The sequence below is a fragment of the Macaca nemestrina genome, chromosome 6 (genome assembly GCF_043159975.1).
Source record: "Macaca nemestrina isolate mMacNem1 chromosome 6, mMacNem.hap1, whole genome shotgun sequence".
Classification (NCBI taxonomy): domain Eukaryota; kingdom Metazoa; phylum Chordata; class Mammalia; order Primates; family Cercopithecidae; genus Macaca; species Macaca nemestrina.
This window is the reverse complement of record NC_092130.1, coordinates 107,572,928-107,595,261: the sequence shown is the minus strand read 5'-3', so window position 1 is coordinate 107,595,261 and position 22,334 is coordinate 107,572,928. Positions and strand designations below refer to the sequence as shown.

At 37.1% G+C, this 22,334-nt stretch overlaps 1 long non-coding RNA gene across 2 annotated transcripts in view; it reads left to right on the top strand.

Annotated features, from left to right (window-relative positions):
* Nucleotides 1-5,107, top strand: part of LOC139363862 (uncharacterized) — a 120,467-nt gene extending 115,360 nt beyond the window's left edge. Inside the window, exons 3-5 of one of the 2 annotated variants that reach the window (XR_011624954.1) lie at nucleotides 1,790-1,918; nucleotides 2,474-2,577; nucleotides 3,316-5,107. This is a non-coding gene — a long non-coding RNA (uncharacterized lncRNA). Of the gene's footprint in view, nucleotides 1-1,789; nucleotides 1,919-2,473 lie in introns of both variants that reach the window. The other variant, XR_011624953.1, reaches the window with a different exon arrangement.
* Nucleotides 5,108-22,334: the final 17,227 nt, after the last annotated feature.

Below are 22,334 nucleotides of genomic sequence, written 5' to 3'. Positions count from 1 at the left end.
CAATCTCTGCACTGTCGTATGACAATGGCTGAATTTATTTACCAGTTACCTGCACTGATCACCTTACACACATTGCTTTCTTTAACCCTCTGTGAAGGATTCTCATTATCATTTGCATTTTGAAGATGAGAAAGTTAGAGCAGAGAGGTGAAGTGACTTGCCCAAGGTCACAGAAAGTGATCAGCAGATCTGAGATGAAACAAACCAATTGGACTTCACAGCTGTATTCCTAACTATGCTACATCAGGCAAGTGAATGACCCTCTCAGCACCTCCATTTTCTTGTCAGTAAGATGAATGGAGGAACAACGACTTTATTGGATTGTTAGGAAAAGTAACTGAGATAATGCAGGCAAGCTCCTGACACTTAGCAGTTACTTAAGATATGTCAGTTCTCTCCTTTCCTTTACATAACCTGGAATTGGAGAGCATCACCTCTTAAGCAATCCTTTATAAGTATAAAGCTGAAATTAATCCAAATCACACCAGAGCCAATGACAATAAAGTTGATTTGTTCAGACTTATTATTTTGTTTCAAAAAGATCTGTCTCCAGTTTCCTCGGCAGCCCCACAGAGCCAACCCAAACTGAAAACACATGCAGCGAATGCAAACTTATTGGTGAAACATGATAGACACTTCAAGAACCAGGAAATTCCTTCTTTAAATGACTTGCTCCTTAGCCAAAGCAGTTATGAGTTAAACAATACAGCAGTGCGGCTGTGGCCTTCAAGATGCACAGTGGGGCTTCAAGCTCCTGGAGGGAATGGAAGCACAGGGCTCTGCTTGCCAGCTGGCACTGACACTCCACGGACAAGATACGCATGGCCTGGCCTTCCAAGTTGAGAGCAATTGCTGGCAGTACACTGTGAGCATGTGAAGCTAAGGGAGTATTTTTTTTTTTAAGTCCCATCATTGTTTTTCTTTCTTTAAATGGTAGCCACTGAAAAGCTATGCAAACACTTCAGCTGCGGAATATTTAATCTGACATTTGGCATGGCTCCCTTGTTGATCCAAGACATAAAGTATGCAGTTGTTTCATTGCTTACTCAAAAAAGATAAGCTAGATACAATTTAATTTTCCTTCTCCTTGCTTTTAGCTGGGTCCCTACACGGATTCATCCTTGATTCCCAAGCAATGGGATGACAATTATAGACCACAAGAGCAGAAGGTGAATAGTTCATTTAACTAAATGGGTCAATTTAATACTTTTCTTCTGGGGGGTGAAGGGGGATACTCTGCTAAAAGCTGTAGAAGTCCCTGTTCTTGTGGTGTGTTCAAGGGTTTGGCAGCTCTTCTCACTGGATTTGGTGTTTCAGGGTTTCATGTGCTGTCATGGAAACATCACCAGAATGGTCCCCTCATCACTCTGTTGTCATTGGTTTTTAGCAAGAGGAGAACTAACATCTTGTGGGAATCTTCCACCTGTTCACATCGGACATACCTCCTGGCTGTATCTGCTCTTTCACTCCATCAGGACAAGCTTAACTATCTCACTGGCAGATTTGGTTTCCTAAAAGTAAATCTCCTGTAGGTTCCCTTTCACTATCATTGAATGGTTTCTGACCCTAGACAGGTAAGGAGAACATTGCCCCTTCTCACAAAACACAGGGATCCAAAAAACTGTGTGGGCAGTTCTTGTTTCTCAGCACGTGCAGGGAAGGACACAGAACTGTCCAACATTCCAAAGGGAACAGAGACCTTCCTTATCCAAGTGTTCCTCCGCTGGAGAGTTAGGACAGTTGCGGAATGTAAACAAACACACTTTCTAAAGTCTCATCCTTTCTGCAGGTGGACCAAGAATGCCAAAAACACTGGAAATTATAGTCCAATGAGCACTTTATTCATTCTCCTGTGTTTCAATGTCCACTGTTATAACAACTGTGATTTAAACATCAGGCTACTGTCACTTGACTGCAGGTAATGATACAATTTTGCTTTAGAGAAATATTGAAACAGAGTTCATCCTTTAAAAAGGGATGGATGAGGGAATGAGTAGAAGAGAATCAAATGGATTTGTTAAAATACACCAAATCTTTAAAACCCTGAAACTGCTAAAGTAAACGGAAATGACAAATTTGGATATTCTCTTAGTTCTGATTTAAGTTTCTGGATCCTGTTCCAAATGAAAATATATCTTTGTTTCTAATGGAAAATTCAAAGAACACAAACCTGAGCTTTAAAAGCCATGTCCCAGTTTGTTCTTTTATGGTGTTTGAGCTTGAGGGATTCAGTTTGGTGAGAAAGGAACTTCTTAACCTTAAAAAAAACTTTAGTTAACAGACAAAATTGTGCTTGAAGGCAGGGAACTCTTATAAGAATGGCCTTTCTGGCAGGTATAACACAGTTATATCTTGCAATTATGAATTTGTATTTAAAATATCTGTCTAAATACTATTAATAGAGTTTTTCAAAGATAGTGACAAATGATTTTTACTTTCTTCTTTATAACTTTTGTCTCTCTCTCCTTTACAGTTTTGGACGTTGAGTATCTGTTTTGTATATAAATGGAAAAATGAAAGTTAAAAATACATTCTTTCTCCAAGGATCTAGCAGTGAACCTTTTCTTGGAGTGCCTAGTAAGTCCTGAAATGAGGTAATTCTGAGCATCCTCACTGCAATGAGGCACTCATTCTGGGTCTCGAAACTTCTGTGGAGAGTTTCCAGCAGCCTTCTTTAAAGGGTTCAAACTCTTTTTCCACTTTTTCCAGGCCTTCCCCATGTAAGAAGGTCTTAATATCATGTCTCTATAATGCATCAATTATAATCAAATTACAGCAGTGATAAACTAAATTCCATAAGCCAATAATATTTCATAGAAATTGCTTCCCAAAGTTTTGTGAACATGTTTTCAGTTGTCCAGTGTCTTCAAAGTAGGTGGCAGGGCATTTCTTGGTAAGTAATTGGGAAGCATACCAGAGCTCTGAAAGTCCTCCTAAATTCCTTAAAATATAGATTACTATAGATAATTGAGTAACTCTTTAGGGTCTAGAGTGGCAGAGTAGTGACATCTCACCTGCTGACCCTAATTGATGGGGGAAGCTTCTGGAATGTTCTATTGAGAGGAAGTATAAGGAATGGGCTCAGGCTGATGAGTGATGTTGGCACCGTGTCTAAGGTAGCAATATTGGTGACACAGTTGGTTTTAAATTGCCAACCCTGTTCTAGATTTTGTCTGATGAGTTTCTGGTGATTTGTGTAGTAGTCAAAATGTCTTTCCCAAAATGTTTACTTGGACAATATGGAAGCATATCCTAGGGGTACCTCACACTATTTCTCTCTTCTTTCCCACTTTCCTGTCTTTTTTTGCATGACAGGAGCTTCGGGGTTAGTGGCCAAAGTTTTATGAAGACTCCATGATCCGTGCTGGAGGCTGTGATGCTGTGGTTAAGTTCTTAGTGAACACTGTCACCCTTCTCTTAGAAAGCCAGCATTTAGAACCTGTGTTTCATATTTGGTCTTAAAAAAAATAAAAGTAAAAGGAATGAAAACAAGAATCCTTCTTTTAATGATTTGCCTTTATATTTGCATTTCCCCCGGTCCTGTACCACTCCACCACAGAAAGGAAATTTTAGGGCAAGATAATCCTATGAAGGCAGTGCTAAACTATCTCTCAGCAGTATCTTTTGCCATTGCCTTTCAACAGATTTCTTATTTATATTTAGATTGTAATGTATTCAATGTATGCAATGGAAACCTTAGAGGAATCAAGTAAAGCTGAATTCCTATGGAAAAAATACTTTACTTCCTGCCATATTGCTGCAACAGAAATTTTATTGGCAAAGTAAGTTGCAATATTACTCCCAGCAGAAGATTTCTGCATATGTAAAAAAAAACCTGGGAGTATAATTGCTTCATTCAAAAATAAAAAGAGGAAAAGAAAAAATGAGCAATTGGGAATCATGTTGCCATAACCATCGTTAAGCTCTGTGTTTATCAAATCTAACTTATAAAAAGCTGTATTTATTAAACATAAAAAGAAAGCAGTGAATTGTCTCAAGATGTTATACCCTATAAGGTTTACGTCCATACAAAATTTGTTAAAAGAAAAAGAAAAAAGGAAACAAGTTAGAACTTCTAATATTGGAAATACAAGGATTTAGCAGAAGATAGAAGTGAATGCAATTTTAACATTTCCCTAGTAACTATCAAAACCAGATAAAAAGACTACAATGAGGCAAAAAAATGTAATAAAATTATACCAGCAGTGAATCTTAGTAACAGTGTCAATCTAATACTATAAAATGTCTGACATTTCTATCAGAAAAAAAAAAATGGCTTTTCAATCAAAACAAAGATCCCGTGTACCACCACACAACTTAGGGAATAATAACATCATATAAATTATGAAAAATAAAAAGAGAACATTGTAGGAGATTCTTCTAAATATCTCTTAGTTTAAAAGGACAAGGACTGAAAGAATTGGGAGGCTGTGGGAAAAACCATTGCAATTGGAACCCAGCTCTGTTCTGCGTGGAGAGTCCTTGAGGAAATCCAGAGAACGTTTTTCGTATTTGTCTCTGGCTCAGAGAGTTATCAAGGCTCTTTGAGTGGTAACGGGGAAAAGCAATCTCTAGAAGGTAGCTCATTGAAGATCTGGGACTCAACCCACTAGGAGCTATTGCTGCTGCTACATATTATAAGTTTATAAGTGTAAAAGCATTGTGATGTGTGAAGGGGAAAAGCTGTGGCAGACAAAAAAATATATAGTTTGTCCACTCACCAAACAAAAAGTGCATAGTAGTGGAGATTTCCTGATCTTAAATTCGTACTAGTGTGACTGGTAACTCCGAGTCTGCTGAATGAAACAGAATATTCTCTCAGCTCAGTGGAACTAGAGCTTAGTGAGGTAGTTTCCGTAATACATAGAAAAAACTTACAGTCATAAAATTATTTGAATATAATGGCTCAAAATTCATACCTATCTCCTCAACCAAAAGTTGCTGAATTGCTTAAATGGCTGAATCGATTCCATTAACTTGTGGCAGTCAGGCATTCAGCCTACATTTTATGGGGAGATAGAAAACTCCCCCAAGTTAAAGGAGAGGAAATGCAAAAGAAATACATCATACTATTTATTTATTTATCACCTGCTTTTTTTTTTTTTTTTTTTTTTTGAAAATGACAGTGATAGACATTTCTCTTTTTTAACTAAAGTAAATGTAATAAAATAGACTAAATGGGCTGGGGAGGTTGCTCACACTGATAATCCCAGTGCTTTGAGAAGTTGAGAAAGGACAATAGCTTAAGCCCAGGAGGTTGAGGCTGCAATCAGATATAGTCACACCACTGCACTCCATTCTAGGAGACAGAGCAAGACCCTGTCTCTTAAAAAAAAAGAAAAAGAACAAAAAGTACGATAAATTTTACATTCTAAAAAAGAGTATCATTTTAACAAATATTTATTCTGGGAGACCCAAATAAAAGTAAATGTTGCTTTTGTTTTAAGGAGATAATATAAAATATAAATTCTAAGAAATGATAAATTAATAGACTGAAATTAAAAAGTACAAACTTAGCAATAAAAACAAGTAAGTTATTTCAAAATTTAAAATTTTATTATAAGTTGAAATAGAGAGCAAGTGGGGACAGAGAGTGAGAAAGAAAGAGAGAGAGGAGAATAGATGCAGAAAGACGAATCACTGGCATTCAGGACTAGCAGCAGGAAGTTCTACAGTTTGGAGAGGGAAGGGACAGAATGCTGGAAATAGAAGGTAATAGATACCAAATGCAAAAACAGAGATCCTGTGTATGAATAATGAGTATGAATGAAAAACTGAAAAAAAGATTTTAAAATGTAAAAGAAAACAAACTAACTGAATTGAAAGAATTTTTTACTGTACAGAGTAAAAAACAGTACTCTACTTAGACAAAATTATTGGAAAGCAATCAATAATTTCTTATGATATTCTGAAATTGAAAGGTAAAGAATTCTGAAAGCACTGAGACAGAAGAATCCAATCACTTAAAATAAGAAAAAATGTCATGCTGGCTTCAGACTTCACCTAGGTATGTATGTTACCAAAATACATAGCAGACACAGCCCAAGACGAGAAACTATTCAAATGCCTACTAATGGTAGTTGTATATTCCCATCACAAAATAGTAAATGGCAATAAGACTAAACTATGTATGACTATATGCAAAAGTATAGGTGAATCTCATAAAACTAATATTGAATGAAAGAAGCCAAAAATAAAAAAGTAAATCCTGCATGAATCCATTTACATAACAACACAAAGTAAGGCAAAACAAATCCATGCTGGGAGAAGTCAAGTAATGGTTACCCACCAAGGGAGAACACCAGCAAGGGACGGGTGAAAAGTTCACTGGGTGGCTGATAATCTTCTGTTTCTTGATCTGCAGGCATTTTATAGTGTGTTAAATTACTCATTTTATAAAAACTTATCAAACTGTACATTTGTGACTTGTGTACATGAATAAAGCATTTTTAAATATTGAAGTAAAATTAGAGCAATCATTGAAGATAGGGAGGATTCAATGGATCGATGCTGTGAATAGAATTTTAGATGAGTATATTAAAAATCTGATGGTAATAATTAACTATATATGCCATAGCTTCAAAATCAGCAGAAAAATAGAGAAGGAAGAAAATTTTATCAAGTTAACAGGAGATAGGAAAGATGAATAAAATGGAAAAAAAAAAAGCATAGTAAACAGAAAATAAAAAATAAGATGGCAGAAATTACTCCAAATATGTCAGTCTTCACAATAAAATATAAATGGATTGAATTCACTTTTTAAAAGATGCAGATTATAAAATAAGATAAAAACACATTCACAGTCAAGGTATTGGTTTTAAAATGTCATTCTCTAATAAAAGCAACCAGGACCCTCTGGAGGAGTGGTTGATTTCAGAGACAGGTGAGGATAAATAAATATCCAAAAGTTCATGATGATAAACAATCGAATGAATAAACACATAATGGAAAATGAGTAATTCTTCGTTATGGAAGAATTCCAATTAATAGATGTAAAGGAGTTGAAGAAAATAGAAAGTCATCATAGGCCACATAATAATCACTGCAGATAAGAGCCACTAATGATTCTTAAATTAGTGGGTAAAAGTATGAGTAGACACAGAATATTGCATAGCCTCAAAGTATCAACTGCTCCCAAAATATTAATTAATTACAGTGGGGAAACCTGGCAGGTAACACAGCAACCAAATAATAACAGTTAAAATCATCAACAATAAGACAAATCAACAACATGTAACCCCCGATCTGATGCACTGAGAAGGGCTTATCTCCTCTGTGTTGTTCTTCTCAATAAGCAAAACCTTAACCTAACCCTGAGAAAACATCACACAAACTCAATCAGTGGGCTATTCTGCAAGATATGTGACTAATATTCGTCAAAGTGTCAAGATCATAAAAGAGAAGAAAAGACAAAGACATTGCCACAGACTGAAGCAAACCCGACAACTAAGTAGAACGATCAGGATCTTGAACTGAATTCTGGAGAATGACTAGTACAAAAACTGGTGAAGCCTGAATAAAGTCTGTAGTTAATAGTATTGTAGTGATGTTAATTTCTTGATTTTCATAATATTTATATGGTTATGTAAGATATTAGCATTACAGGAATTAAAATAAAAGGTGTATGGGAACACTACTAGTTTTGGAACTTTAAGTCTAAAATTATCTCAAAATAAAAAAGAAACTTTTCAAAAAAGAATCAGATCTTAGTAGTTTGTAGCGTTCAACAGCTTTTGAAATTCCTTATTATACTTGGTTAGTAAGGTTTACTATATATTTTTTAGTCAATATTTATAAAATATTCTCCTGGAAAATATTTGATTTCCCCAAGATACAGCAATTTGTAATAATAGAATTCTATCTATTTTTCCTATATTTTAAAACTACTTCTGTTGAATAAATGTGGCCCAGTTTTGTTACTTATTCATGTCCTTTTTTACTTCTTGATTTAACTGTTGAAGTTTTATTTGTTTTTTATCAAATAACCAGTTTAATCATTTCTTAAACCCTGCTAATTGTTTAAAATTTTTTATTAATATTTACCTTCTTTGTAATAATTTGAAAATTCTAGTTGACTTGCATTTTTTTCTTCTCTTAGCTTACAAATGTGGGCAATTGGCTCATACGTTTTCAAGCCTCTTGCTGAAAGCTTCTGAGGTTATGCATTATTTGAAGACCACTCTTTTGGCTGTATTTCATAGGTTTGAATCTTTCATTCTTCATGATATAATGGCTTGATAATTGGTAACATCATGTTGTGTGTTAGTTCTTTCAAGCTGCAACAGCAAGAATACCACCCCAAGTGGCTTAATCAACAGAAATTTAATTCTCATAGTTCTAGAGGCTGGGAAGTTGGCCAGTTTGGTTCCTGGTGAGGGCCCTCGATATGTCATCACATGGGGTAGCAGAGGTGAGGCGGGAGGTGATGAAGGAGAAGCAATCTCTTTACTGTCTCTTCTTATAGAGGCACTAACTGTATCATTAAGACTTCACCCTTATGTCCTAATTATCTCCCAAAGGCCCATGTCCCTATACAATTAGAATTTTGAGGGGACACAAACATTTAATTCATAACACATTGATTATACTTTAGTCCAAATATATGCAAATTATTTATTTGCTCGATTTTATTTTCACTGATTATTATCTATTTTTAATTTGATTCTTCTCTGTAACCAACATATAGGTCATAGATTATACTCTGTGATTAGGTTCTGTGGTATACTGAAGTCAAATAAAAAATCTGTTTTTGTGAAAAAGTATATACACTCTATACAAACACAAATGACACATGGGCATGCATGTACTACATGCAATATACAACCTCAGCATATGCTCCTTATATAGATATATCTAAAATTAAACAACAAAGAAAGGTTGAAAATAAAGGGATTCCAAAAGATACCATGTGGGTACCAACTAAAGGAAAGTTGGTACAACACTATTTGTACCAGGCAAAATGTAAACTTAAACCACAAAGCGTCTTCCTATTTTGTGGAATATGAAGAAACACATTGCTATCAAAGAAATATTAAATTAGAAATATTTACTCATGCTGAAGCTGTGTGCACATAGCACCAGAATTATACAATATATAAAGAAAAAATTAGAAAAATTATAAGGAGAATTTGCAAATCCACAGTCATACACATTACAAGTAGACTGCAAATTCTGCTTGTTAAAGAAAACAAATTTAGTTATAGAAGGAAGGATTTAAAATAAAGTTTTCAAACTTTAATATATACCCACAGAGAGAATAAATATTGTTTACAAGTTCACATAAAACATTAACAAAAATCAACCACAATACTTTGAGATTTACAAAGAAAATCTCAACAGATATCAAACAGTTCATAGCATAAAGAACACTTTCTCTGAAGAAAATAGAGTTGAATTAAAATTTTTAAATAATAGAAAAAAATACCATAGTTCTAGAAATTAGAAAAACATTATTGAAATGTATGTATTAAACAGGAAATCTGATACAAATTATTATCTATTGTTTATAGAACAACAATGAAAATACTGTATATAAAACTCAAAGAATAAAACTAAAGTGGCAGTTCGGCATTAAAATCAAGTTATAAAACAAATATAACATTGAAAATAAATAATTCAATGCTCAATTCAAGTAGCCAGAAAAGGAAAAAAATGCTGTAAATGCAAAAAAGTTCAAGGAAGGAGGTGTGAAATATAACATGCATTTATGAAGTAGAAAATAAATAGCAAAAAATAATAACTACAAGCCAAAAATTGATTCTCTGAAAAGAGTAAAAAAAGTATAAATCTCTCAATAAGAATGATCAAAATCTAGGAAAAGACACAAATAATTTATGGCAGGAATGGATTAAATAACATAATTACTAGTAACAGTTGAGATGTTAAAAAATATTTGAAGAACTAGGAACAAATTTATACCCATACATTTTGGATAATTTTCTTAAAAATATGAATTATAAAATTGACTCCAGAATAAATAGAGAAATTAAACAGATAATAACTACTAAGGAGCTTGAAATTATAGCAAAAATATTTTTCTCACAAGACACCCACCTGCCCAGATAGATTTTCAGGCAACTTTTACCAAAATTTTAAGAAACAGATAATGCATATATTATAAAATCTTAAGACAATTAAAGAGAACAAGGCACCCAGCTTATTTTGTAAGGGTAGTATAACCTCGATATCAAAATCAGATGACAGAAGTATTAGAAAAAAAACTAGTCCCAATATTCTTAGGAGGGTAGATGAAAAATAAAAAATAAAATTTTATTCAATTGAATCCAGGGTGTGCATGTGAACATATGGCCATGTGTGTTTATCTTTATACATATCATGACTAACTAGACTTTGTCGCTGGGAAGCAACAAGAAATCTATCTGTTTAAATTGGTATATACTAACAGACTAAATAAGAAAAAAAGTGATTTTTAAAGAAAGGATAAAGAAAAGCTACTCAGAAGTTACCGATAAGCCCACCTGATAGATTACTTAACCCCATTAATAATGAAAAGAAAAAAAATTTAGATGCCATTGTTTCCTAAGTAAATTGACAAAAATGGAAAAGATTGAACTAAGCAGTGATGTTATGTCCAAGGAATGAGTGGTATAGATTATTTCAATGATTTTGAAGGTAATTTAGCAAAATAGATTACAATTTAAAGTTCATGATTTTCATCTCAGAAAATCAATTTCCTAAAATATGTTTTAATAAATAATTGGGAAATGGTACAGATATTATGTTCAAGGATGTTTATTTGTGAAGTGGTATGGTGTGTACAACTAAGAGAATATTGGCTTTTATTCCCCATCACTCCTAACTCTGGATGTGATATCTGAGTTAAGACACCAAATTGGATTTTAAGTGAGGACCTGACACAGCTCTATGGATCAGGAGACAACTCATAACCACTGTATCCCTGAGTTTTGTACACTTGGGCCAGCATTACTTATTTATCCTCAAAATATTAATTACGGACTATTAGTCCCTGACAGATGGGATAGCCTTAGAAGTAGCCTGAGCCTGTGGTTCTCAAGCTTGAGTGTGCATCAGAATCACCTGGAGAGCTTGTCAGTCACCAGTTGCTGAGCCCCAACTCCAGAGATTTTGATCCAATACACCTGAGAATTTGCGCTTCTGACAAATTCCCAAGTGTTGCTGATACTGATGGCCCAATGACCACATTTTGTGAAACACTGCTCTAAAGGAAATCTGATCTGATTATTTTCCTCTATTAATCAAATAGTTGACCAGAGAGAAAATAGAAACAGAGTCTAGGGCATAAGCCATTCTTATCTGCACCTCTCCTGATACATCCTCCCTTTATTTTACTTTGAAAGGGACATTTATAGCTGTAATTCAATCCCTGAAACCTCACAATAGCACCATTCTCTTCCTATATAAAGACCAAGAGTGAAAAACTAAACAAATGCGCGCGCGCACACACACACACACACACACACACACACACACACACACACCCCCACCCCTTAGGCATGGGACAGCTTCTTCCTGCAGCTCATCTAATAGGATCTAGTTACTAAGGTACAAGGATCTTTTTAAAAAGCGCAAGACTACATTTTTAATGCCATTTCCTACATTAACACTGAAGGCACCCTGCTAAGCAAGATTCTACCTCATATTACAAAATCTGGGGCTAAACTTTTCCAACATTCTCTCTATTCATGGGCTTCTTATCAAAGGGAAAAGAGAAAAAATAATAAAAGATAAAAACATATACATAATTTGCCAAAAAGATATGGAAAAAACAGGCATTTGGCTTATTAGGCAAAATGAGGCTGGGACAGGTCTGATCACCTCCATCAGAATGGGAAGACCGGGAATTGAGTCTGTCCAGTTGTCTCTTTGCCAGAGAGCACATCAGCACTTTAAGCTGATGACTGCACTGCACTAACTTCACGTTTCATTAAATTACAAAATGTAATTCAATATGACTGAAGTAATGAGGCTTAATGTGTTGGCTTGGTATACGTCAAAAGACACAACTCATTGGCAACCATAACTCAGCTATGTGGTGTTTAATCCACCCTCCTAGCCAGAGCCTACCTGACTTTGAAATCTTTTTGTTTCCCTTTAAATTCTGAAATAATAATTTTATTGCTTTAGAAACATCATTAATTTCCAAGTCTAATATTTGTTCCAATAATTTATAATCAGAAAAACAGGCAACTATTTTCCCACACTCAATCTTTTAAAATGACCTTTATCAAATATTTTGGTAGTTAAGAACATACTTGCAGAAACTCAATTACTAGAGCTCAAATTCTGGTCTTGCCATTTTTAACTGTGTAGTCTTGGGCAAATCAGTTACTTTTTGGGTAAACTTTATTTTCCTTAACTGTAAAGTTTTCTCATTGAATTAAATAAACTAATACATGTAAAGTACTTAAGAGTCTCACTACGTTGCCCAGGCTGGTCTCGAACTCCTGGCCTCAAGCAATCCACCTGGCTTGGCCTCCCAAAGTGCTGAGATTACAGGTACGAGCCACTGTGCTTAGCTCATAGTAGGATTGCTTTCATTCCCTTAGTGGTTACCATTGTATAATATATCTCATATTCCAAGTGTTTATCTCTCTTTCGTTATGTTTTGTAGCAGTTTCGTTAATATCTGATTCACTTGCCATAAAATGCACCCATCCAGTGGTTTTCGGTATAGCCACAGAGTTGTGCAACCAGCACTACAATCAATTTTAGAACATTTTTATCACTCCAAAAGAAAGTCTATACCCATTAGTTGTCTCTCCCATCTCCTTCCACTCCAAACTCCAGCCCTAGGCAACCACTAATCTACTTTCTATCTCTAATGATTTGCCTATTCTATACATTGTGTTTAAATGGAAACATGCAATACATGGTCTTTTACATCCAGTATCTTTCACTTAATATTTTCAAGGTTCATCCATGTTGCAGCATGTATCATACTTCATTTATTTTTATTGCTAAATAATATTCCATTATATGAATATGCCATACATTTTAAAAATTCATTCATCAATTGATGGACATTTGGGTTTTTCCACTTTTTTGGCTGTTATGAATAATGCTTCTGTGAATATATACATATAAGTTTTTGCATGGACATATATTTTCATTTCTGCTGGGTCATATAGTAATATGGTTTGGCTGTGTCCTCACCCAAATCTCATCTCTAATTGTAATCCCAATATTCCCCATGTGTCAAGAGAGGAACCTGATTGCAGGTGGTTGGATCACAGGAGCAGTTTCCCTCATGCTGTTCTTGTGATAGTGAATGAGTTCTCACAAGATCTGATGGTTTTACAAATAGCTTCCCCTGGGCTTCTCTCTCTCTCTCTCCTGCCACCATGTGAGGAAGGTACTTGCTTCCTCTTTGTCTTCTGCCATGATTATAAGTTTCCTGAGGCTTCCCCAGCCATGTGGAACTGTGAGTCAATTAACTCTCTTTCCTTTATAAATTACATAGTTTCTTCTATTTCTTTATAGCAGTGTGAAATAAACTAATACAGAGAATTGGTACCACAGAGAGTGGGGTACTGCTATAAAGATAGTTGAAAATGTGGAATCCACTTTGGAGCTGGGTATTGGGCAGAGGTTGGAACAGTTTGGAGAGCTCAGAAGAAAATAGGAAGATGTGGGAAAGTGGGACTTCCTAGAGACTTGTTGAATGGTTTTGACCAAAATGCTGATAGTGTTATGGACAATTAAGTCCAGGCTGAGTTGTTCTCAGATGGAGATCAGAAACTTCTTGGGAACTGGAGCAAAGGTCACTCTTGCTATGCATTGGCAAAGAGACTGGTAGCATTTTGACCCACCCTAGAGACCTGTGGAACTTTGCACTTGAGAGAAATGATTTAGGGTATCTCGCAGAATACATTTCTTTTTTTATTATTATACTTTAAGTACTGGGATACATGTGCAGAACATGCAGGTTTGTTACATAGGTATACATGTACCATGGTGGTTTGCTGCACCCTTCAATCCATTATCTACATTAGGTATTTCTAGGAGAAGAAATTTCTAAGCAGGAAAGCATTCAAGAGGTGACAGAGTATAAAATTTTGGAAATTTTGCAGCCTGACCATGTAGTAGAAAATAATAACTCATTTTCTGGGGAGAAATTCAAGCTGGCTGCAGAAATTTGCTTAAGTAACTAGAAGCTGAATGTTGATAGTATGACAATGGAAAAAATGTGTCCAGGGCATGACAGAGAGTTTGTGGCAGTCCCTCCAATCACAGGCCTGGAGGCCGAGGAGGGAAAAATGGTTTTGTGGGCCCCGCTGCTTTGTGCAGCCTCAGGACTTGGTGCCCTGTATCCCAGCTGCTCCAGCTCCACTCCAGCTGTGGCTAAAAGGGCAGAAGGTACAACTTGTGTCATTGCTTCAGAGGATGCAAATCCTAAGCCTTGGTAGCTTCTATGTGGTGTTGGGACTGTGGGTGCACAGAAGTTAAGGTTTGGGAACTTCCTTCTAGATTTCAGAGGAGTATGGAAATGCCTGGATGTCCAGATACACGTCTGCTCCCAGGTTGGGGCCCTCATGGAGAACCTCTGCTAGGGCAATGCAGAAGGGAAATGTAGGGTTGGAGCCCCCACACAGAGTCCTTACTGAAGCACTGTCTAGTGGAGCTATGAGAAGACAGTTACCATCCTTCAGACCTCAGAATGTTAGATCCACCAACAGATTGTACCATGTGCCTGGAAAAGCTACAGGCACTGAACACCAGCCCATGAGAGCAGCTACAGAGGCTGAACCCTGCAAAGCCATGGGGGCAGAGCTGCCCAAGGTCTTGGGAGCTCACCCTTTGCATCGGCATGACCTGGATGTGAGACATGGAGTCAAAGGAGATTATTTTGGAACTTTAAGATTTAATGACTGCCCCACTGGATTTTGCACTTGGGTGGCACCTGTAGCACCTTTGTTTTGGGCAATTTCTCTCATTTGGAATGGGAGCTTTACCCAGGGCCTGTACCCCCATTGTATCTTGGAAGTAACCAACTTGCTTTTGATTTTACAGGCTCCTAGGCAGAAGGAACTTGCCTTGTCTCAGATGAAACTTTAGACTTGGACTTTTGGGTTAGTGCTGTAGTGAGTTAAGACTTTGAGGCACTGTTGGGAAGGCATGATTGGTTTTGAAATGTAAAAAGGAAGTGAGATTTGGGACAGGCCAGGGGCAGAATGATATGGTTTGGCTCTGTGTCCCCACCCAAATCTCATCTCAAATTGAAATCCCTATAATCCTCATGTGTCAAGGGAGGGACCTAGTAGGAGGTGATTCAATCATGGGGGTGGTTTCCCCCATGCTGTTCTTATGATAGTGAGTGAGTTCTCACAAGAACTGATGGTTTTATAAATGACAGTTTCCTCTAGGCTTTTCTCTCTCTTCTCTGTCTCTCTCTGTGTCTCTCTCTCTGTCTCTGTCTCTGTCTCTCTCTCTTTCTCTCTCTCTTTCCCCTCTCTCTCTCTCCCCCTGCCACCATGTGAAAAAGTTCCTTGCTTCCCCTTAATCTTCTGCTATGATTATAAGTTTCTTGAGGCTTCCCCAGCCATGTGGAACTGTGAGTCAATTAAATCTCTTTTCTTTATAAATTACCCAGCATCAAGCATTTCTTTATAGCAGTGTGCAATGGACTAACACGTATGATAAATCTAGGTAACTTTGTGTTTGACCTTAGAAAAAGTCAGGCTGTTTGTCAAGTGGCTACCTCATTTTTAAATCCCACCAGTAACTTATGAAGGTTCCAATTTTTCCACATCTTCACCAGTACTTGCTATTATCTGTCATTTTCTTTATAGCCATCCTAGTGGGTTCAAAATGGTATTTCATCATCATTTTGATTTACCTTTCTCTGATAAATAATCTATTGCTTTTTAATTTTTGCTAGAATATATGCCAAAGTAATTTTTTCCTAAGTAATATGAAGGTACTTATATTCCTGAAAATGTACTTGGGGGTGGGTTTATATTATACTTTTAATCTAATTCGTATGTTTTAGCTACTTTAAACATGTCTTCTTAACTACTTAATACATACTCTATGAAATCAATATTTTCTAATTCACTTTTTGTTTGCTCTTTTGTTTTCCTTTAGAGTTGCAGTCACAAAGAAAATATTTGATAGGTTTAGAGGAAAGGCATGGAGTGTATAAAACTGGCATTACTACATTGTAAATTTCTTTTATATATTTTAATTATTTTTTTCTCCAAGTGGAGATATGATTACCACATAGTGATTAACAATTTAAAAAAGAAGTGTTGGCCCTGGAATATTCTAGAAACACAAGAAAATAAATTAAAGGTGGGGGGAAACCTAGAGGTTATATCTTAATTTCTATCGTTGGAAACTATATCAAGTTTTTTATAATCACAATTTTATTTATAAAATCAGAATTTTATAATTAAATGAGAAATTATATGCATGTTGACCAAGCACTCCCTGTTTGTTGTGGTCAAGGAGTAGGAATTTCTAGAATGGGCAGTTTGTCAGTGCTGGAGCACAATTGTCAAAGTTTGGACACACATGTAGAGGCATCATATATGTTCCCGTGAGAGCTGGAAAAATGTAAAGAGCCCTGGAGCTAGTCTAATGTCTTACTTTATAGATTAGAAAATCAAGGTATAGAAAGTCTCAAGTCTCACAACCTGCTCGTAGCAAAGATGAGGCTAGAATGCAGCTCTCATAAATCTTAGACCAGTAGTCTTTGAATTATCCAATGTGCTGTAGACTGAATGTTTGTGTTTTCCCAAAATTCATATGCTGAAATCCTGACTTGCAATGTGATGGCATTAGGAAGAGGAGGCTTAGGTCATGAGGGCTGTGAATGGGGTTAGTGCCCTTATAAAAGGGACCCCAGAGAGCTCCCTCCTTCCCTTCTACCACGTGAGGACACTTCAAAAAAAAAAACAAAACAAAACAGGAAGTGAGCCCTCACCAGACATGAAGTCTGCTGGAGCTTGGATGTAGGGCTTCCCACCCTTCACAACTCTGAGAAATAAATGTTTACAAACCACCCAGTCTATTTTATTCTGTTATAGCCACTGGAATAAGACTAAAACATGTTTCTTAAGTTAGTGAAACACTTCTTATTTAATACACACATACAGACATCCACACATCTTCACAAAAATCTCCCTTGAAATGCTAAGACCCATTCAAATTAAGACATCCTCTTCATCACGCCCCACTGATAGTTATGTGGTACAGAACAATATAAGATTCCAGCGTCACCTGATGTTGCTTTTTTTGCTGTTTTACTTTTGCATCTGGTTGTGTATATTTTCAACAACAATCTCAAATTAAAAATTGGGGCCAGGTGCAGTGGCTCACACCTGTAATCCCAACACTTTGGGAGGCTGAGGCGGGTGGATCACTTGAGGTCAAGAGTTCGAGACCAGCCTGGTCAAGGTGAAACCCCGTCTCTACTAAAAATACAAAAATTAGCTGGGTGTGATGGTGTGTGCCTATAATCCCAGCTATTCGGGAGACTTAAACATGAGCATCACTTGAACCTGGGAGGCGGAGGTTGTTGTAAGCTGAGATTGTGCCCCTGCACTCCAGCCTGGGTGACAGAGTGAGACTCCATCTCAAAAACAAAACAAAACAAACAAACAAACAAAAAATTGGGAGGGGCTTAATTTATCTACCTGATGCAGACAGTTGCTTTTACCCATTGTATTCCACTGGGGCAACAAAAACCTGTTATATGTTATTTCCCAATTAATATGTGTCTGCTGGGCACCTATTCTCTCTATAGAGCCATGGCAGTCACTCTTCCTGGTGGACACTCTGGTGAGTGTCAACAGAAAAAGCAAAGGTCCTCACCCTCTGTGCCCATGCTATTTGCCCATACTTTCTTCTTTATCTTTCAATATTACCCCTTCCAGACTTTTGAATGACCAGTGAAAATTCACCACTGCCCAAGAATCCCTCAACCATTTCTCTTTTAACCCAAAGTGATGATCAGATGTATTGTCTCAGACTCTGTCCATTAGTAAAATTTTTTTCTTACTGCCCCTTTACTGGGCCATTTATGAAGAAGACTGTAGAACAATAATAGTCCATTTTTTGCTTGTACCGACATTCCAAGGTGACTCATCTGTGAATAGTCTCTTTTTCCTCTTCCTCAGCTGGTGTTAAGGAGTCCCATGCAGTCATGGGTGCAAGCTAAGAGAGAGAAGTCAGTGGAGCAGTGGTTGATGACAGGGTCCTCTGGGCCACTTGATTGTGTAGCTTTCCTGTGTCTCTGGTTTTGTGCATTTCTGATCCAAGATACAATTCCATCTTATGGTGGGTTGCTATTGAAACTGCCTGACCCCTGGCTCGGTAGTCAGACAGACCCAGCTATAAGGACAGCTGTGGCTCCATGGTCACTTCATGGCCTAGGTCAGGAGGTTGAGCTCTATGAGAGCCTAGTAACTTAACAGGAGCTATATTTGAATGGTGTATATGGTTCTAAACTTCAGATAGCATGGCCTTGCTCCAGAACTGTAGAGGTCATCATGATTTTCCTATAAAGGCTGGCTGTAAGTTCCACAAAATGTTTCTTGTTATCACAGATGCCTCTAGTATTATAGCTTCTGCTGGATTTTATTGTACAAGGTACAAGTCTAAATCTACCATGGCCTGTATTACTGCTTTTGGTTCCACTTAAAACTCTTGACCTTTGTTTCACTCAGTAAATGGATTAGAGCAAAATTTCCAGGTACAAAATATGCTGCCTCTAGAATCTGTGCTTCTGTCTTTATGGTAGGAGAAGAAGGTGCAATAATCTTGCCTTCACTTTAGAGGGATGTCTAAGCATGTCCTGGATCTCTGGACTCTTAAAAACTTTACTGATATTGCGGAAACTCAAATCTTTATAGAGTTTATCTCTCACGCTCAGAAACAAAAGTGTTCCACCATTGCCTTCAAATCCAATTCACATGCTGTCAATACAGTGGGCCAATGTGATAGTCTGTGGAATGTCCAGTGGGTTGTGATCCCTTCACACCACATTATAACACCACATTATGACATTATAACAGATAATGTCAGGTACCACTCCAATGATGCCTTCAGGATAAAGGTATTCATTTCCTTAGCTACCAGAATTGTTGGCTGCTGATGGCCCACAGCTGAGCCTCTATCCAGTACTGCCTATAGACAAAGGGAGCTCCCTCACTCAAGTTTACACATCTTCTCCTAAGTCAACCGCATTTGATGATAAGTTCAAGTGGCCCTTCTCAGTCTGGGATACCTCTGAAGCACAATCCCAGTGTCATAGTGCCCTCGGAGAATTGACACAGCACTGAGGTAAAATCTTACATGTTGTTCCTGCATTAATGGGAATTGCTTCTGATCCTCCTTCTTAATAGGGACAGAAAAGAATGCGTGTACCAGATTATGTTCTTGAGGTCATGTCGATGTGCTCAAGCAGAAATACCACATCTGGCACAGCATCTACAATTGGGGCTAATGCTTGGTTGAGTAAGTGGGAGCGCATTATCATCTGCCAGGATCCATCTGCTTTTTGTAGTGGCCAGACTGGTGAATTAAATGGGGATATGAAGGTGATCAAAACCTAGGTCTTTGAGGGTAACACTAACCTTTGACATTCTACTTAGGATGCAAAACTCTTTTTATTCCCTCTCTTGAATAGAGGAAGGGGCAGCTTCATAAACTACTTTGCATTCCACATTATGATAGCCACTTCACCTCAGGTCAAGAAACCAATGTAGGTTTTCTGCCAACTACTAAGCATGTCCCTCCAAAATACACATTAGCTGAATGGGGAAATGGCCACTAACTGAACCCTCTGTGAAATACTCAACATGACTCCATTTATTACCTAGCCCTCAGATACCACCACTCTACCAGGGGATATGATAATTCTTTAAGTCCTCAGCTATCAATGTTAATACAGAACCTTTGCCAAACAGTCCTCAAAACCTCTGGTTATTCCTCTTTCTCCAGTATGTGGTTACCCAGGAAAGTGGATGTTGTTTCTTCTAATTAGGGGCTTGTTCCTGTATACACTTGCTGTGGTGCTGCAGGGTCTCTTCTTATTGCAATGTGGCATACCTTTTCATCAGTGAGATATAGGAACAAGTTTGGAAATTGATTGTTGTGAAGTAAAGTGCTTGGGGTTGAGAATTCAGCTTTCTCTGGAGCTCTGATACCCTTATAATTAAGGAAGAGTCTGGTTCTCAGATTTTTCTGCTTTTCAGTTACTGGAGATGAGTCTCCTTATGTTGCCAATAAGACCCTCTAACTTTCAATTTTATCTTACGTTGAGGAGTATCTTCCTCGTATTGTGCTGTCTTTTTCCAATACAAAGTAGCACAAGAGCAGCCATCCAAATTTATAATATTTATGAATACTAGTTCCTCCATACTTCTCAAACTCTCCTGAGACATTGCACCAATAAGTGCATTTGTTTTAGCTGGTATCTCATTTTGATTCAACACCGATAATAATACTATTAATAATTCCACTCCAGCACACTGGGGGCTATTAGTACCTACCACTAGTGACAGGGTCTTCATTAGCAGCTGATGGGCAGGTAATCAAGTTCTAAAATTCCATTTTAGAGTCTGCTTCCTAGTACTACTCCCAGTATCAACTCTTTTTGTAGATTCCCCAGAAAACAGACCCTGAGATAGAGATTTTTGCAAGAAATTTGCAGGAGAAATGAGAGAAGCAAGGCTGTGAGGAGAAATTGAGCTACAATGTGGTGGCAGCAGAGTTCTTAACTGGCTTCACTAGGATCTATGGCACTGTGATGGTGCTTTAGTGGTGTCCCAAATTGAGGCAAGAAGGTCACTTGAACCAGTCATTGGACACAGGCTGCCTCCAGAAAAGTTGTGTAAACTTGAGTAAGGCAGCTCCCTTTGTCTGCGGGCAGTTATGGAGTAAAGGCTCAACTGTGAGTCCTCAGCAGCCAGCAGTCCTGCTAGAGGAGGAAATGAGCACCTCAGCCCTGAAGGAGCCATCTGAGTGGTGTGTGACAGTATCTATCACATCATGATTCCAAGTGTAAAGATCTCAATGAATGCTCCGGAAATTTAGTCTTTTGTTGAATTTTGAAACCAGTCAATTTATTGAAAAAAATAGGCTGAATCCAAGGTACCTGAATTTTACTGGAGTAAGAAAATATCCTGCTGGGGTAAAATAAACAAAATCTCTGCTGAGTAATATATCATATTTCTTCTGATTTATCTAAGAATTAGCACACACTGTTGAAAAGGGAAGTATGCTTTTGAACATTAAATATGTGGTCTTCAGGCTCTGACAGTAAAGGCTACTAGGAAGGGTGAGAGCTTTTTCAGGTAAGCACATGGTTCCCCAGTTGTTCTCCAACAGAAGTTTTGATCATACTTGTCAAAGATATCATAAAGTTTTAAAAAGGATTAAATCTTTTTTCCTTTCACTTCTTTCTCCTTTGAGTCTCCTCCCTCCAGAAGCACTTATCTCTATGTGAGCCTATTAAGATTCTGTCAGGTTCCCTGTCTAGGTACCCAGTAGAGACTGGGGCTAACCCACAATGGCCATGACTTCTTTCTTCTCCGAAGGATAGACACACAGAAAAAATAAAATAAAATAAGAGCATACCATAAAATTGTAAGGAAACAGATGATTAAGAAAATGGGGAATTTAGATTCTAGTAACATTTTAACATTCTGTGAAAGTCAGGGGAACATGATATGCCAACCAGAGGGAGAGAGCATTATCAGGCACTCAGTAACAAATCTGTGGATCTGTCAACCAAAATGTTAGTAAGATGCTTCTTTTGCCAAGATCTTTAAGATTAATGGGGAAAGTCTGAATTATGCAAACACAATAGCTTTAATAACTATGAGAGAAAAGTCCCTGAGAGATTATTATGACTATAGAAACACTTCAAATCCTACAAATGCATATACATTATACTAATAAGAAAAAGTCTGGATATAGAACTGAAGAGAGTCAGTTCACCCTCTCTCCTCTCTCTCTCTCTCTCTCCGTCTTTCTCTTTCACACATTCTCTAGAAGCAATAAAAGGTTGTCAGATCAACCAATAACACTCTAAAACTCCAAAATATGTCTGAAATCACAAAATAAAAATAATATTATTTGCATGATGAAATGTACTCTGTCTCTGATTGCATAGACCTCAATGTGAGAGTGTATTTTCCTCTATTATTTAACGAATACTATGGAAACAAAAACCTTAATACAGTAAATCTGGGGTTGTAAACTGCTGTCACATAAATTAAGTCTGATTTATCAATAGTTTTTGGCCCCAGATATCTATTTTATTAATATTTAGAACAATCTGAATCCCTAGAAACACAGACTTCCAGGCCTATGTGGGGCGTACA